A 15,558-nucleotide genomic window follows, 5' to 3' on the forward strand; every position below is an offset into this window, starting at 1 on the left:
TGAACTGCAGAGAGCTGGGACCAATGTAACAAGGCCTACCATAAGTAACACACTACGCCACCATGGACTCATCCTGCAGTGCCAGACGTGTCCCACTGCTTAAGCCTGTAAATGTCCCGGCCCGTCTGAAGTTTGCTAGAGAGCATTTGGATGATCCAGAGGAGTTTTGGGAGAATGTCCTATGGTCTGATGAAACCAAACTGGAACTGTTTGGTAGAAACACAACTTGTCGTGTTTGGAGGAAAAAGAATACTGAGTTGCATCCATCAAACACCATACCTACTGTAAAGCATGGTGGTGGAAACATCATGCTTTGGGGCTGTTTCTCTGCAAAGGGGCCAGGACGACTGATCCGGGTACATGAAAGAATGAATGGGGCCATGTATCGTGAGATTTTGAGTGCAAACCTCCTTCCATCAGCAAGGGCATTGAAGATGAAACGTGGCTGGGTCTTTCAACATGACAATGATCCAAAGCACACCGCCAGGGCAACGAAGGAGTGGCTTCATAAGAAGCATTTCAAGGTCCTGGAGTGGCCTAGCCAGTCTCCAGATCTCAACCCTATAGAAAACCTTTGGAGGGAGTTGAAAGTCCGTGTTGCCAAGCGAAAAGCCAAAAACATCACTGCTCTAGAGGAGATCTGCATGGAGGAATGGGCCAACATACCAACAACAGTGTGTGGCAACCTTGTGAAGACTTACAGAAAACGTTTGACCTCTGTTATTGCCAACAAAGGATATATCACAAAGTATTGAGATGAAATTTTGTTTCTGACCAAATACTTATTTTCCACCATAATATGCAAATAAAATGAAAAAAAAACAGACAATGTGATTTTCTGGATTTTTTTTTCTCAGTTTGTCTCCCATAGTTGAGGTCTACCTATGATGTAAATTACAGACGCCTCTCATCTTTTTAAGTGGTGGAACTTGCACTATTGCTGACTGACTAAATACTTTTTTGCCCCACTGTATATGCTGCCTCCGCGTCTTTCAGTTGTTGCTCCACCTCGTCATCTTTCCCTGCGGTAACCCGATTAATATAAGAGATCGTGGAGGACAAACAGCCCCTCAGGTATGCCTTAAGGGCATCCCAGAATAAATTAATAGCCTGGGGCTCCGGGTGGGATGCAATGAAAGCAATTCAACTGATCAATCGTTCTTTCCGGAGATCCCATCAGTTTTAACCAGAATGGATTTAACTTCCAAGCTATCCTACTGTTTACTTGCCCATATTTGAGTTTAAGGACGACCGGGCTATGGTCTGAGATCCCTCTACTGCCTTGTTCTATATCAGCCACCCACATTGCTAGACCGCCAGAACCGAATATATAGTCTAGGCGTGATAGAGAGTGTTTGGTGGATGAGTGACAAGTGTACTCCCTTAACTCAGGGTGACGCATCCTCCACAAATCCAGCCACCCGCCACCCTCCATAAATGATGACAACGGGGTTGTAGACGTTGGGGAGGACCCCCCGGTCGCTACATCATCCAGCCTCAATTTATCCAGGCGGTTGTTCATAACCATATTAAAATCGCCCATACAAATAACATCTGCGTCTGGGTAGTTAAGGGCAAAACTCATTGCTTTCTGCAAGATGGATATACGAGCCGGAGGGGGGTTATAAATACATAGGACTACATATTTCCTGGTGTTCACCAATGCGTGGACAAAAACAAAACGACCCTCAGGGTCCCTCCGAGTTTCCCCCGCCTCCCATCTGACGTCTTTATGTACCAACAGAGAGACCCCTCTGGAATAGCTGGTGTGGAATGTATGGGCAGACCATTGTACCCAGGGCTTCTGCACGCACCGTACCGTATCCCTAGTCAGGTGCGTCTCCACCAAGGCCACAATGTGAGGGCAATAATGTCTGACCTGTGAAAAGACCTTGATCTTTTTTCTTTCGAGGTGTTTTTATTCCCCTCACGTTCCATGTCATACATATTAACTCCGACCCCATACTTTGCTACTCTGAACATGGTGCATGGTATTACCCGGGCAAAATTTAGAGACATCACCTGTAGACTGAAATTGTTGTCGACTGCGGTTACAACCTAAGAAAAAATACCAAAAACCTCTACGGAAAAAAAACAAAGTAAATTAACAACGAACAACATGGGAGTAGAGTCCTGTACTCCCATCACGGAACAAACAAGGGGATACCATCACTGAGCCCAGTGTCCGGTATTGTTGGTATCTTGGACGCTTCCGAGTGTAGCTCCAATCAGTCGGTTAATAGAAAAATACCAACTGACAAAAGATGCATTAGGATTCCTTTTCGGCAGACCCTCCATGGGATCGCAGCCACTCCGCCGCCTCTGCCGGATCTGTAAAAAACGAAGTAGAACCCCCGTGGACCACCCGGAGCCGGGCCGGGTAAATCATCGAGTACACAATGTTCCTCTCCCGCAGACGTCTTTTGACCTCCGTAAACTGGGCCCGTTGTTTCTGGAGTTCTGCAGATATCCAGGAAGATCGATATCGTGGCATTGTTGAAGTTGATAGGGCTCTTTTGCCGTGCCAGTCGTAAAACCACGTCTCTATCCCTGCAGTTGAGAATGCGAACCAGAAAGGGTCTAGGCAGGGCTCCTGGAGGGAGAGGCCTAGTATGGACTCTGTGGGCCCTCTCCACCGCAAAAATCGAGGAGAATTCGTCTCCCAAAGTGGTTTTAAGCCAATCTTCTAGGAATTGCTCCGGATGTTGTCCCTCTGATCGCTCCGGCAGGCCAATAATTCTGATGTTATTTCGACGCATCCTATTATCCAGGTCATCTGCTTTTTGCCTCCACGCATTCATGGAACCCGCCACCTTCGTTAGTTTAGCCTCCATGGGTGTGATGGTGTCCTCCACCTGGGATACCCGCGTCTCCACCTCCGTAATGCGGCCCTTCATGGCTTGCATATCTTGCCGGAGGCGTCCCACTTCATTATATACACTGTGTTCCAAATTATTATGCAAATGATATTTTTCTCTGATTTTCCTAAATAGTCGGTACAAATGACAGTCAGTCTAATAAAAGTCATCACTGGTTAGAGTATACATCAAATTTTATTGAAGAAACCTCCCAATAATAACAGTATAATCTCCAAAATGAATAAAAACTCAAATTGCACTGTTCCAAATTATTAGGCACAGTAGAATTTCTAAACATTTGATATGTTTTAAAGAACTGAAAATGCTCATTTGTGGAATTTGCAGCATTAGGAGGTCACATTCACTAAACAAAAAGGATATTTTGGAGTTAAATAGCTTAACAGGCCAAGTTACATGTTAACATAGGAACCCTTCTTTGATATCACCTTCACGATTCTTGCATCCATTGAAATTGTGAGTTTTTGGAGAGTTTCTGCTTGTATTTCTTTGCATGAAGTCAGAATAGCCTCCCAGAGCTTCTGTTTTGATGTGAACTGCCTCCCACCCTCATAGATCTTTTGCTTGATGGTACTCCAAAGGTTCTCTATAGGGTTGAGGTCAGGGGAAGATGGTGGCCACACCATGAGTTTATCTCCTTTATGCCTATAGCAGTCAATGACTCAGAGGTCTTCTTTGCAGCATGAGATGGTGCATTGTCATTCATGAAGATGATTTTGCTCCTGAAGGCACGTTTCTGCTTTTTATACCATGGAAGACAGCTGTCAGTCAGAAACTCTATATACTTTGCAGAGGTCATTTTCACACCTTCAGGAACCTTAAAGAGCCCTACCAGCTGTTTCCCCATGATTCCGGCCCAAAACATGACTCCTCCACCTCCTTGCTGACGTCGCAGCCTTGTTGTGACATAGTGGGCAACCACCAACCATCCACTACTACATCCATCTGGACCATCCAGGGTTGCTAGACACTCATCAGTAAACAAGACTGTTTGAAAATTAGTTTTCATGTATATCTGGGCACACTGCAACCATTTCTGCTTGTGAGCACTGTTTAGGGGTGGACGAATAGTAGGTTTATGCACCACAGCAAGCCTTTGAAGGATCCTACACCTTGAGGTTCGAGGGACTCCAGAGGCACCAGCAGCTTTAAATATCTGTTTGCTGGTTTGTAATGGCTTTTTAGCAGCCACTCTCTTAATCCAATGAACTTGCCTGGCAGAAACCTTCCTCATTCTGCCTTTACCAGCACAAACATGTCTGTGCTCAGAATCAACCACAAATCTCTTAACGGTACTATGATCACGTTTAAATTTTTGGGAAATATCTAATGTTTTCATCTCTTTATTGCACTATTTGATGCTTTTCAGCAGCAGACAGATCCTTTTTATTTCCTAAATTCCTTGAAACCTGTGCCCTGCTTAATAATGTGGAACATCATTCTTAAGTAGTTTTCCTTTAATTGAGCTCACCTGGTAAACTAATTATCACAGGCATTTGAGATTGATTTCAGTGATCCAAAGAGCCCTGATACACAATACCATCTATGAGTTTATTTGAAAAACAAAAAATAACATCTTTATGACACTTAAATCCAATTTGCATAATAATTTGGAACACAGTGTACGTCCTCTATCTTCCCAGTCAGAGACGTCCTGGTCAAGGAGATGGCCTGCATGAGTTGTTCAGACGCCTGCTTAAGGGTTAATTCCCCCTGCTCACACTCCTCTCCACCTTCAGGGGGGCGGCTCTTACGCTGAACTTATGGGGGGTTATTTTTTTGTAGATCTAGCTTTTCTGCAGCCGTTTTCCTTTAGCTTTTCTGCAGCCGTTCCGGACCCTTTGGAACGACTCATTTTAAAGGCAATAGGGCACAGCCGGATGGCAGAGACTGTGCACTTTGGGGTCTCCAAATTAATGTGGCAGACAGGGTATTATGCACAGAGGGTGATTGCAGGGACCCAGGCACAGCACAGACCCGCAGCGTCTCACAAGGAGGCAGTGTTCAGCCCCAGGCGGCAAGCAAGGGCCCCCACAGCCCAGGGAGCGACTCTCACAGGGGCCACAGCCAGGGAGGGATCCAGGCCCCAATAGTTATGGCGCAGGGCAGGCAATATGGTAAGGAGGGGGACGCGGGGCCCAATTTTCCAGGGCTCACACCGCTTGTCCCTCACAAATAGTTAAATTTTTAGCTCATCGTCCTGCTCCCTTGCGCTGCAGCGATGAAACTCGGCGCCACGTCTCTCTTCAGCAGAGCGCGCGCCTCCAAGATGGCCGCCGCTCCCTGCAGGCCCCGCCAGCCGCCCAGGTTTCCAGAGCCGCCGGCTCCCAAGAGTCCAGCCCCGCTCTCCCGCGGGGGTCCAGGAGCGACCCCGAGTCCAGAGGGGTCAGAAAATGGGTGAGTGTGCCGCGAGGTTTAGAGTCTGCCGACCGGATTTTGTCAGGATGGCAGGAGCTTCCACCGTGTGCGTCCTACTCCGTCGCTGCCATAGCCACGCCCCCTATACATCTTGTTTGTTCTACCCAAGTGCATGACCTTACATTTATCCCCATTAAAGCTCACTTGCCAGTTATCAGCCCAAGCTTCTAGTTTACATAAATTCTCCTGTAATATAAAATTGTCCTCCTGTATTGATTACCATGCAGAGTTTGTCATCTGCAAATATTGAAATTCTACTCTCTATGCCCCCTACAAGGTCATTAGTAAATATGTTAAAAAGAAGCGGGCCCAATACCCCTGTGGTACTCCACTGCTAACTGTGACCCAGTCCGAGTGTGCTCCATTAATAACCACCCTTTGTTTCCTATCCCTGAGCCAGCTCTTAACCCACTTACACATATTTTCCCCTATCCCCATTGTTCTCATTTTATGTATCAACCTTTTGTGTGGCACCGTATCAAAAGCTTTTGAGAAGTCCATGTACACCACGTCCACTGCGTTTCATTGGTCCAGTCCAGTCTTCATAAAAGCTTATCAGATTAGTCTGACAGGAACGGTCCCTTGATATTGGGTCATGAGGTTATTCTTCTTCAGATACTCCAGTATAGTATCTCTTAGAAAACCATCCAGGATTTTACCCACAGATGAGGTTAAACTTACTGGCCTATAATTTCCAAGTTCAGTTTGTGTCCCCTTTTTGAATATTGGCACCACATTTGCTAAACACCAGTCCTCTGGTACAGACCCTGTTATTATAGAATCTTTAAAGATTAAAAATAATGGTCTATCTATGACTGTGCTTAATTCCTGCAGTACTCGGGGGTGTATCCCATCCGGTCCCGGGGATTTGTCAATTTTAGTGATTTTTAGATGCCGCCGTACTTCCTGCTGGGTTAAGCAGGTGACATTTAATGGAGAATTTTTGTTATCCCTGGTCATGTTATCCGTCATGGGATTTCCTTGTGTAAATACTGTTGAAAAAAAAATCATTTAGCATATTGTCTTTTTCCTCATCCTCATCCACCATTTCACCCAGACTATTTTTAAGGGGGCCAACACTATCATTTTTTAGTTTCTTACTATTTGTGTAGTTAAAGAATATTTTGGGATTATTTTACTTTCTCTGGCAATGAGTCTCTGTCTCAATATTTGCTGCCTTGATTTGCTTTTTACAGAATTTATTTAATCTTCTGTATTTAGTTAATGCCTCATCACTACCTACTTGCTTTTATTCTCTAAATGCTTTCTTGTTGTCACTTATTGTGCCCCTTACAGCTCTATTTAGCCATAGTTGTCTCCTCCTATTTCTCACATGTTTATTCCCATACGGTATATATTGTGCACAGGTCCTATTCAGGATGCTAATAAGCGTCTCCCATTTTCTTTGTGTATTTTTATGTCTCAGGATATCGTCCCAGTTATTTGCACCAAGATCATCTCTCATCCGTTGGGAAATTTGCATTCCTGAAGTTTAGTGTCCTTGTAACCCCTCTACTGCACATCTTATTAAAGGATAAATGAAAACTTATTATTTTATGATCACTATTACCCAAGTGACCCTCAACCCTTACATTTGATATTCGGTCTGGCCTGTTGGTTAATATTTGGTCTAGCAGTGCCCCCCCTCTTGTTGGGTCCTGAACCAGTTGTGAAAGGTAATTGTCTCTCATAGTTGTCAAAAACCCATTACCTTTGCTGGAACTGCAGGTTTCTGTTCCCCAATGTATTTCAGGGTAGTTGAAGTCCCCCATAATAGTGACTTCTCCTTGAGTCGCAGCTTCATCTACCGTATATACTCGCGTATAAGCAGAGATTTTCAGCCCATTTTTTTGGGCTGAAAGTCCCCCTCTCAGCTTATACGCGAGTCATATATCAGGGGTCGGAGGGGAAGCGGGGGTGACAGATCTTACTGACCCCCCCAGCGCAGTCTCTGTAGTCCCCCGCTTCTCCCACTGTCTCAGGCACCCTCCTTCAGCGGTCACGTGGTACTGCTCATTAAAGTTATGAATATGCGCATATTCATGACTTTAATGAGCGGTACCAATTGACCGCTGAGGGAAGGAATAGCTGCTGGAGAACATGGGAGAAGCGGGGCTGCAGAGACCGCGCCAGGAGGACGTAAGTATATGCGATATTTACCTGTCCTCTGGCTGTGATGTTCAGGTCAGAGGGCGCGGTGACGTAGTTAGTGCGCGCAGCGCCCTCTGCCTGAACAGTCACTGACAGAGGGACTCGGAAGACAGAGCGGGGACAGGAAGCTGGACGCAACAATTAAAGCACAGAGGCAAAAAAGTAATTTAAGTTACAAACAACAGAAAGATATTGATGAAATTAAAAAAACAACCAAAATAACAATTAAAAAAACAGATAATGGCGGTCTGATTGTGATCATGGATACCGCTCAATATAGAGATCAAATGAATGCTTTACTAAGTGATAGCTTCACATACAGGAAATTGCCTCATGATCCCACAAAGGATTTTCAAAGGAAGGTTTTTAAGCTCATTGAGGAGGGAGCAGGATTGGTTGTTCTAACGAAAGCACAGGTAGGTTTTTTGAAAGTTGATTCCCCCATCATTCCTACAATATATGGGCTACTGAAAGTGCATAAAGGTGTATCACCACCACCCCCCATGCGCCCCATTGTATCGGCATTGGGTCTCTCACTGAACACCTCAGCCAGTGGGCAGATTCCTTACTACAGCCACTGGTCACACGAGTTCTAGGGTTCCTGAGAGACTCAAAAGATGTACTACATCAATTTTCAAATGTGGTTTGGAACGGTGAATTTCAGTGGATTAGCTGCAATGTCACTGCCCTTTATACCTCTATCCCCCAAAATGTTGCAATTAGAGCACTAGAATTTCACCTGTATAAATATAGTAATTATACTAATGAATTATGTAATTATATTGTGCAGGTTATTCATTTTCTGATGCTTCACAATTATTTCTTCTATGATGGGGATTTCTTCCTGCAATGCAGGGGAGTATCAATGGGCGGCAAACACTCGCCATCGGTGGCTAATCTTGTCATGTCGCACTGGGAGGAGGTAATTCTATATTCTGACAGCAATCCGTTTTTGTCCAGCATTTTTTGGTATGGCAGATACATCGATGATACACTCCTTATTTGGAGTGGCGATGTATCTGCCATACCAGTATTAGTGGAGTATTTTAATTCCAATGATTTCAATTTAAAATTTACATTTGCGACTGACCCACATGTGATCTCATTTTTGGACCTTACATTGAAGGGTGTTGCAGGTGCTGTCATCAGCACTGCTACATGCTGCAAACCACTTTCTGGTAATAGTATATTACATGCTTCTAGTAGCCACCCCGGGCACACTATCAAATCTATACCAGTGGGGGAGCTTACTAGAATTACCCGAAATTGTAATGATGATAATATCTTGAAAAGGGAAATTGATTCATGTTGTGACAAGCTGGGAAAAAGAGGTTACTCTAATTAGTGAACAACAAATACAGCAAAAAATGCCAATATCAGTCCAAAATGACAAATATTTCTCATCCAAATTTACAGTATATAGCAGCAAATGAGAGAAAATATAACTTTTAATACAACAAATTAAAAGTACCAAAAAATAATAATGTCACCCACAAGTGAATTTAAAATGAGATGCAAAATAAATGGGTGATCCTCAAAGGATAATTGCAAGCACCCAAACGCATCACATAGGGATATAGAATGTAACTGATAAATCAGAAAACAATCTATATAATGGATACAGCATAAATAAAAAATTAGCACAATGCTATAGCCAATTGCACATGTATGCACATATATATTTCATAGGCCAGACCACAGGTTCATAGCCTTCCATAAACGAGATTTCAAAAAAGGTACAATCTCGCCGGTTTATGCAGACGGTCAGGAGTCACCAGGGATACTCTGTATACCTACAGGAAGGTAGCGATGGGAAGACAATACCCTGTCAATTCCCTTACATGCTAACCATTAACTGATCCCCAGGCTCCTGCCCTTACAAGAGCAGTCCACAGCTAGCCCTATATTGCACATGCCCTGCACTTTCCCTATAAGGAGCGTCCCAACGCGTTTCATCCAAGTAACTCTTCAGGGGACTAACTTGTTTAAAGTGCCATAGTGCTATAGCTAAGAGACATACATCCTCCCGCTCTCTATGCTATCTGCTGTCTCAGGTAGGTATACAGAGTATCCCTGAAGGATCACCTATTTATTTTGCATCTCATTTTAAATTCACTTGTGGGTGACGTTATTAGTTTTTGGTACTTTTAATTTGTTGTATTAAAAGTTATATTTTATCTCATTTGCTGCTATATACTCTAATTGGTGCCTTGATAGAGCAAAGAAAATTGTGCACAAAAAGAAAAGACATGACATGTTGTTACCTAGAGCACATAATAATGACAAAAATCAAGACAAAATTATTTGCTCTATTCAATACAGCTCTCAGTTCAATACCATTAAAACACTTATTTTAAAGCACTTACCCATCTTATTTGAATATGATGTTCTATCTAACATTTTGTCCAAAGGTTGTCAAGTGGTTGCAAAAAAAGCCAACACTTTATCGGATATACTGTCTCCTAGTTTTTTTTTATTCAAAAACCGGATCCCGGCCATGGCTGCATTGTTGTGGTTTTTATCATTGTGGTACATCTAAATGCAGAACATGTGCACATTCCAACATTGCCCACTTTTTTTTGATAGTACTAATCGTAATGAACATAAAATAGAACAATATATCAATTGTAATAGTAAGAACGTAATATATTTGTTTGTTTGAAATGTAACTTGAGATATGTGGGCTGTACATCTCGTATGCTCAAGACCCGTATATCTGAGCCCATAACTGATATTTTATCTCCTTCCAGTATTAATCAATCTATTTCATCTGCGTCTAGACATTTCATTTATGAACATCAAAGAAGCACTGAATCTTTTCGTGTTATGGGCATTGAGCAAATAATGCCACACACAAGAGGTGGAGACTTAAAGAAACGTCTTCTAACACGAGAAGCATACTGGATTTTTTTATCTGAACACATGCTTTCCCAGTGGACTGAATGCCAGAAGAGAAATTATGTTCCACTATTGATGTTATTAATGTATTTGTATTCATATGTATGTTTTTTTTTTCGTTCTTTTTCTTTTTTAGTATTGTTAAAAATGCCTGCTTTTTCTTTTTTTACTGATTTAATAATTCCTTCCCTTTTTAGGTATATATAACTGCTTGTGCATTGCAGTTAAAATTCTCCCTTTTTTTTCTTTCTTTTTACATCATGTTTTTCAAATTTGACTCTATTGGGTGAAATGAGTATAAATTGTCAGGGGAAGTAGCTTTGAGAAAGAACAAGCTATTGTTCGAAACGCGTAATCCACTATCTGTCACTCGTGAATTTCTTTGTTCTGGACTTAATTTTTACATAATAAATTGGACTTTTTTTTTTCGTGAAGCTGGACCTTTTCTCTTCTTTTTTCTGACCATTATGTGATGACTGCACGTGGTCCGGGCTTCCCACAACACATGCCTTCAGGTGAGCTGGCTTTTTTCTTTTTACTCTAAATATCACCAGTGCCGGGATCCTGAGCCAGCGGTGACACCGGCACCGGTGAGTATGTATTTTGTTTTTTATTTACAGCAGCATGTGGGGGCATAATGTTTGCAGCATCTTATGGGGCCATAACCTTTATGGAGCAGCGTATGGGGAATATTATTCTATGGAGCATCTTATGGGGCCATTATTAACCTTTGTGCAGCATTATATGGGGCTCCTGATTAAATATGGATATTCAAAACATTTAACCTACTGATATCTCAATTAATTTTACTTTTATTGGTATCTATTTTTATTTTTGAAATTTACCAGTAGCGGCCACTGACTGCTCCAGCTGACGATTTACCTCCACTATGTCTACAAGGCAGCTCTTCCTCTTCCGGGCTGCCCTGTCAACGGGCGTGACTACTGACATGACATCATACCGGTTTCCCACAGTTGTGCAGCAGGGAGCTGGCTGTCAATTAGCATGATATCAGTAGTCACACCCCCGGTCAACAGAGCAGAAGAAAAGCTGCTGCTCTGTCGAATGGTCAGTGGAAGATGTGGGATCGGCTGTCTGTGACCGCTCTGTGCCGGTAGAGATCTGTGGTATGCAGAACAGGCAGGTACTTAGGAACCACCTGCCTGTTAGTTCTTAGGCCGACAGTAAAAAAAAAATAATTAAATCCCTGGATAACCTCTTTAAATGTGTTTTCCATGCTACAGAGTTATTTCTGCAGTCATATCAAGGTCCCAGAGTCTGGAGGAAGAGTGGAGGAGAGGCACACAATCCAAGCTGCTTGAGGTCTAGTGTGAAGTTTCCACTATCAATGATGGTTTGGGGAGCCATGTCATGTGCTGGTGTAGGTTCACTGTGTTTTATCAAGACCAAAGTCAGCGCAGCCGTCTACCAGGAAATTTTAGAGCATTTCATGCTTTCCTCTACCAACAAGCTTTTTGGAGATGGAAATTTCATTCTCCAGCAGGACTTGGCACCTGTCCACACTGCCAAAAATACCAATATCTGCTTTAAAAAAACAGTATCACTGTGCTTGATTGGCCAGCAAACTCGCCTGACCTTAACCCCTTAGAGAATCTATGGGGTATTGTCAAGAGGAAGATGAGAGCCACCAACAACAATGCAGACGAGCTCAATGCTGCTATTAAAGCGACCTGGGCTTCCATAACACCTCAGCAATGCCACAGACTGTTCGCCTCCATGCCACACCGCATTGATGCAGAAATTGATGCAAACGGAGCCCTGACCAAGTACTGAGTGCATTTACTGAACATACATTTCAGTAGGCCAACATTTCAGATTTTAAAATCATTTTCAAGCTGGTGTTATAAAGCATTCTAAATTACTGAGATAATGACTTTTGGGTTTTCATTGTCCGTAAGTCATCAACATTAACAGAAATAAGCACTTGAAATAGATCACTCTGTTTTTAATGACTCTATAATATAGGAGTTTCCCTTTTTGTATTGAACAACTAAAATAATTTTTTGATGATCTAATTTTGTGAGCTGCACTTGTATGTGTGCCTAATGTGAATATGAATGTAAAGTGTGTGTTCGCCCAGGTGGGCTTGATGAAAGAGGGTGGCCTGGGGGGGGGGGGGGGGAGGTAGCAAAGGGGCCCTTCACTGTCAGCTTCCGCCCCTGATTCCCATTGATTTTAGTCACTGATGCTCCATGTCTTTGCCACAAGGTGGCACTCTAAGCTCATTCTAACGTTAGAGCGCGCAGCCACTTTGCCGTTTTAATTTATTTATGTGTAAAGGCAAAATAGCTTGTAGAAAATTAACATATAAAGTGATACAATGCATAAAGATAAGTACACTCTGTGCTAAGCAAACACACCGCAGAAATCCCTGTTCTAAATAGCTGTGCTGCATTTGTGTTTCTTATGTGATACAGAGGAACAAGAAAATACGCCTTGTTTCAATTATGCATATAATATGCTTCTGAGGCTGCGGTGGTGTAAAATTACTCAATGTTAATATTAGTCTTATTATATTAAAAGTTTGTAAATGCTTTCAGCCTGCTGGTATGTGGGGCCTCAATAAGGAAGGAATTGGAAAGAATCCTACTGTATGTGTATCTTGCGAGGACGTGCTTAGCATGGCGACAAAAGTAAGGGAATCATTTGGATAGTTACAGAGGTTGAAAAAAGACCTAGGTCCTTCAAGTTCAACTTTTATCTACCAATTATACATTCTTTGTCACTAATATATCTATAACCCATAGTATGCAAATTGCCTCTTCAGAGAGGAAGAGGACTTGAGCTCTATAGCGCCACCTGTTGGAAGTAGCATTCCTACAAGTCACTATTGACCCTTTAACAGGCCTTGAAATGTGACTTAGGGCCCCTTCACACATAGCAATCTCACTAGCGAGATCGCTGCTGAGTCACAGCTTTTGTGACAACAGCGATCTCACCAGCGAGATCGCTGTGTGTGACAGCGATCAGCGACCGGCCCCCTTGCTGATCGCTGCAAGAAACCTTTGGACATTTTTTTTTCGTCGCTGATCTCCCGCTGGCCAGCACGCATCGCTGTGTGTGACAGGCGGGAGACAGCTCACCAGCGATCACATAGCGACTTACCAGCGATCCTGACACATTGATATCGTTGTCGGGATCGGTGGTAAGTCGCTATGTGTGACTCCAGCTTTAAGGTAAAAGCCAAATCAGAATCTCAGTTTGCAGACACGGCGTTTTGGGGTATTGCCCCTCGTTAGTGCTGAGTATGAGAACTGATTTGGCTAAGTGAGAGGCTGTGGACTGAGGTCTAAAGGGTCTACTACCAACAGGTGGCGCTATAGAGTTCAAGTCCTCTTCCTCTCTGAAGAGGCAATTTACATCTTAAATTTCCTAGCGGCGCATTGGACGGCAAATAATCCCCCTAACCTTCGCATGCCAGAGCTGGTATGTCATTCTCCACAAGGAGAAACCTTACCCCTATAATTCATAGTGACATTTTTCCTGGGAAAACATCCATTTTGTCCTTCGTTACTAGCTCTTGTGGTCGGCATTCTACAGTCTGACTGCTCTAACTGTAAAGAATTATTTAGCTGCCAGAATCGCCTTTATTCTGTCCAGTTGTGCAACTGTTTCACTTTGCCCTTACTAGTACAGCTGAGGCCTTCTTAGATTCTTAATTTGGTTGGAATTGTTAACCCTTGCATTTGTGACAGACTCTTTGTCATTGGTGCATGAGTAACTGGCACCATGAATGAAATTATTACAAGAACTTTGGGTGCGAGAGCCCTTTCTGGTTTTGATATTTATCTGTAATAAAAAATTTTTTCAGCAAATCTGTCAACTAAATCTGCTGCAGTATGAACGAGTGGCATAATCTGGGTCAATTCTCCTACGAGCTAAAATTGAAGTGATCAGAGAATATTGAGGAGGGTACAATGCCTCTCCCTGCCTCCCCTGAGGGGACCTTTTACACATTATACCAATACAACACACTGATATTATATTTTATTCTGTTAGGAGGTGCTGACTAGGTGCTTTCTTTAGGCCTAGAGAAGCCATGGAGACCTATCTTCTCCTCTCAGTCACATTACTGGGCACTCTCTGTGTGACAGATGAAGCCTCCTTCCTCTGTCTAAGCTGCTTACATGGCACCAATGGTGACTACTGCATCTGAAGGGCTCAAAAACATCGGTACAAATATGTCATTACCTGAAACATTAAAGGGTAACCGTTCTTCTTATTTCTTAAAAAAAACAATAGTACACATGAAAATATTTGTATTTTGTCTTATTAAAGAAATCTGCTTCTTTGCCTTCCTGAACTGATCTTTCATTCTCAAAATGTTCAATTCTCTGGTAAGATCTGCGTTCAGTGAATACAGGCTTTCCCAATACTGAGATAAGAGGACAGCTGGTGCTCAGAAAGTTATATGGAGAACTAGCTATTGAACCCGTTCTATGTCCGGGTCTCAAGCATTTTTATTGGTCCATTTATACAATGTCTTCAATAAAATGGCACCGGAGATCACGGTATGCGCACACGCTGACTCCTGCGCCATTCTCTTGCGTAGGATTTTCAAAAACGCCAACTGCCATCTCCTATCTCAGTAATGGGGAACATGTGTCTTCACTAAATACAGATTTTACCCATGAACTGAGAGTGAAAGATCAGTCCAGCAGAACAAAGAAGCAGATCTCTGATATATTACATTGTTTCTTATTTCCTTGTGTACTATTGATTTATGAAAAAGAATTAAAATTGGTGTTACTTTTGAAAATTTCACCTAAGCTAGTTTGACACTTCAGAATTATCATTGGTTGCAATTGAATAGGAACTGAGCAGCAAATCTCAGCAATGGCCGCTAAGCAATGTACAGAGATGTGCTGTTCCTGCTCCATTTATAATTTACATCCATCTGCCTGATGGGGGGTGACGGGTGTTGGACCCTCACTTATCTGATATCAATAAACTATCCCATGGATGGATCATCAGCATGGAGGTAGTGGACAATCTCCTTTAGTCTTGACACTAAGCCGTCCTGAATGAATTGAAGCAGTAGTGGAACTGTAATGGCACACCAGCTTGAGATTATTATACACTTTAATAATAATCTTTATTTTTATATAGCGCTAACATATTCCGCAGTGCTATACAGTTTGCACACATTATCATCGCTGTCCCCATTGGGGATCACAATCTAAATTCCTTATCA

The sequence above is a fragment of the Dendrobates tinctorius genome, unplaced genomic scaffold (genome assembly GCF_039654945.1).
Source record: "Dendrobates tinctorius isolate UK_male_01 unplaced genomic scaffold, ASM3965494v1 ptg000062l, whole genome shotgun sequence".
In the NCBI taxonomy this organism is placed as follows: domain Eukaryota; kingdom Metazoa; phylum Chordata; class Amphibia; order Anura; family Dendrobatidae; genus Dendrobates; species Dendrobates tinctorius.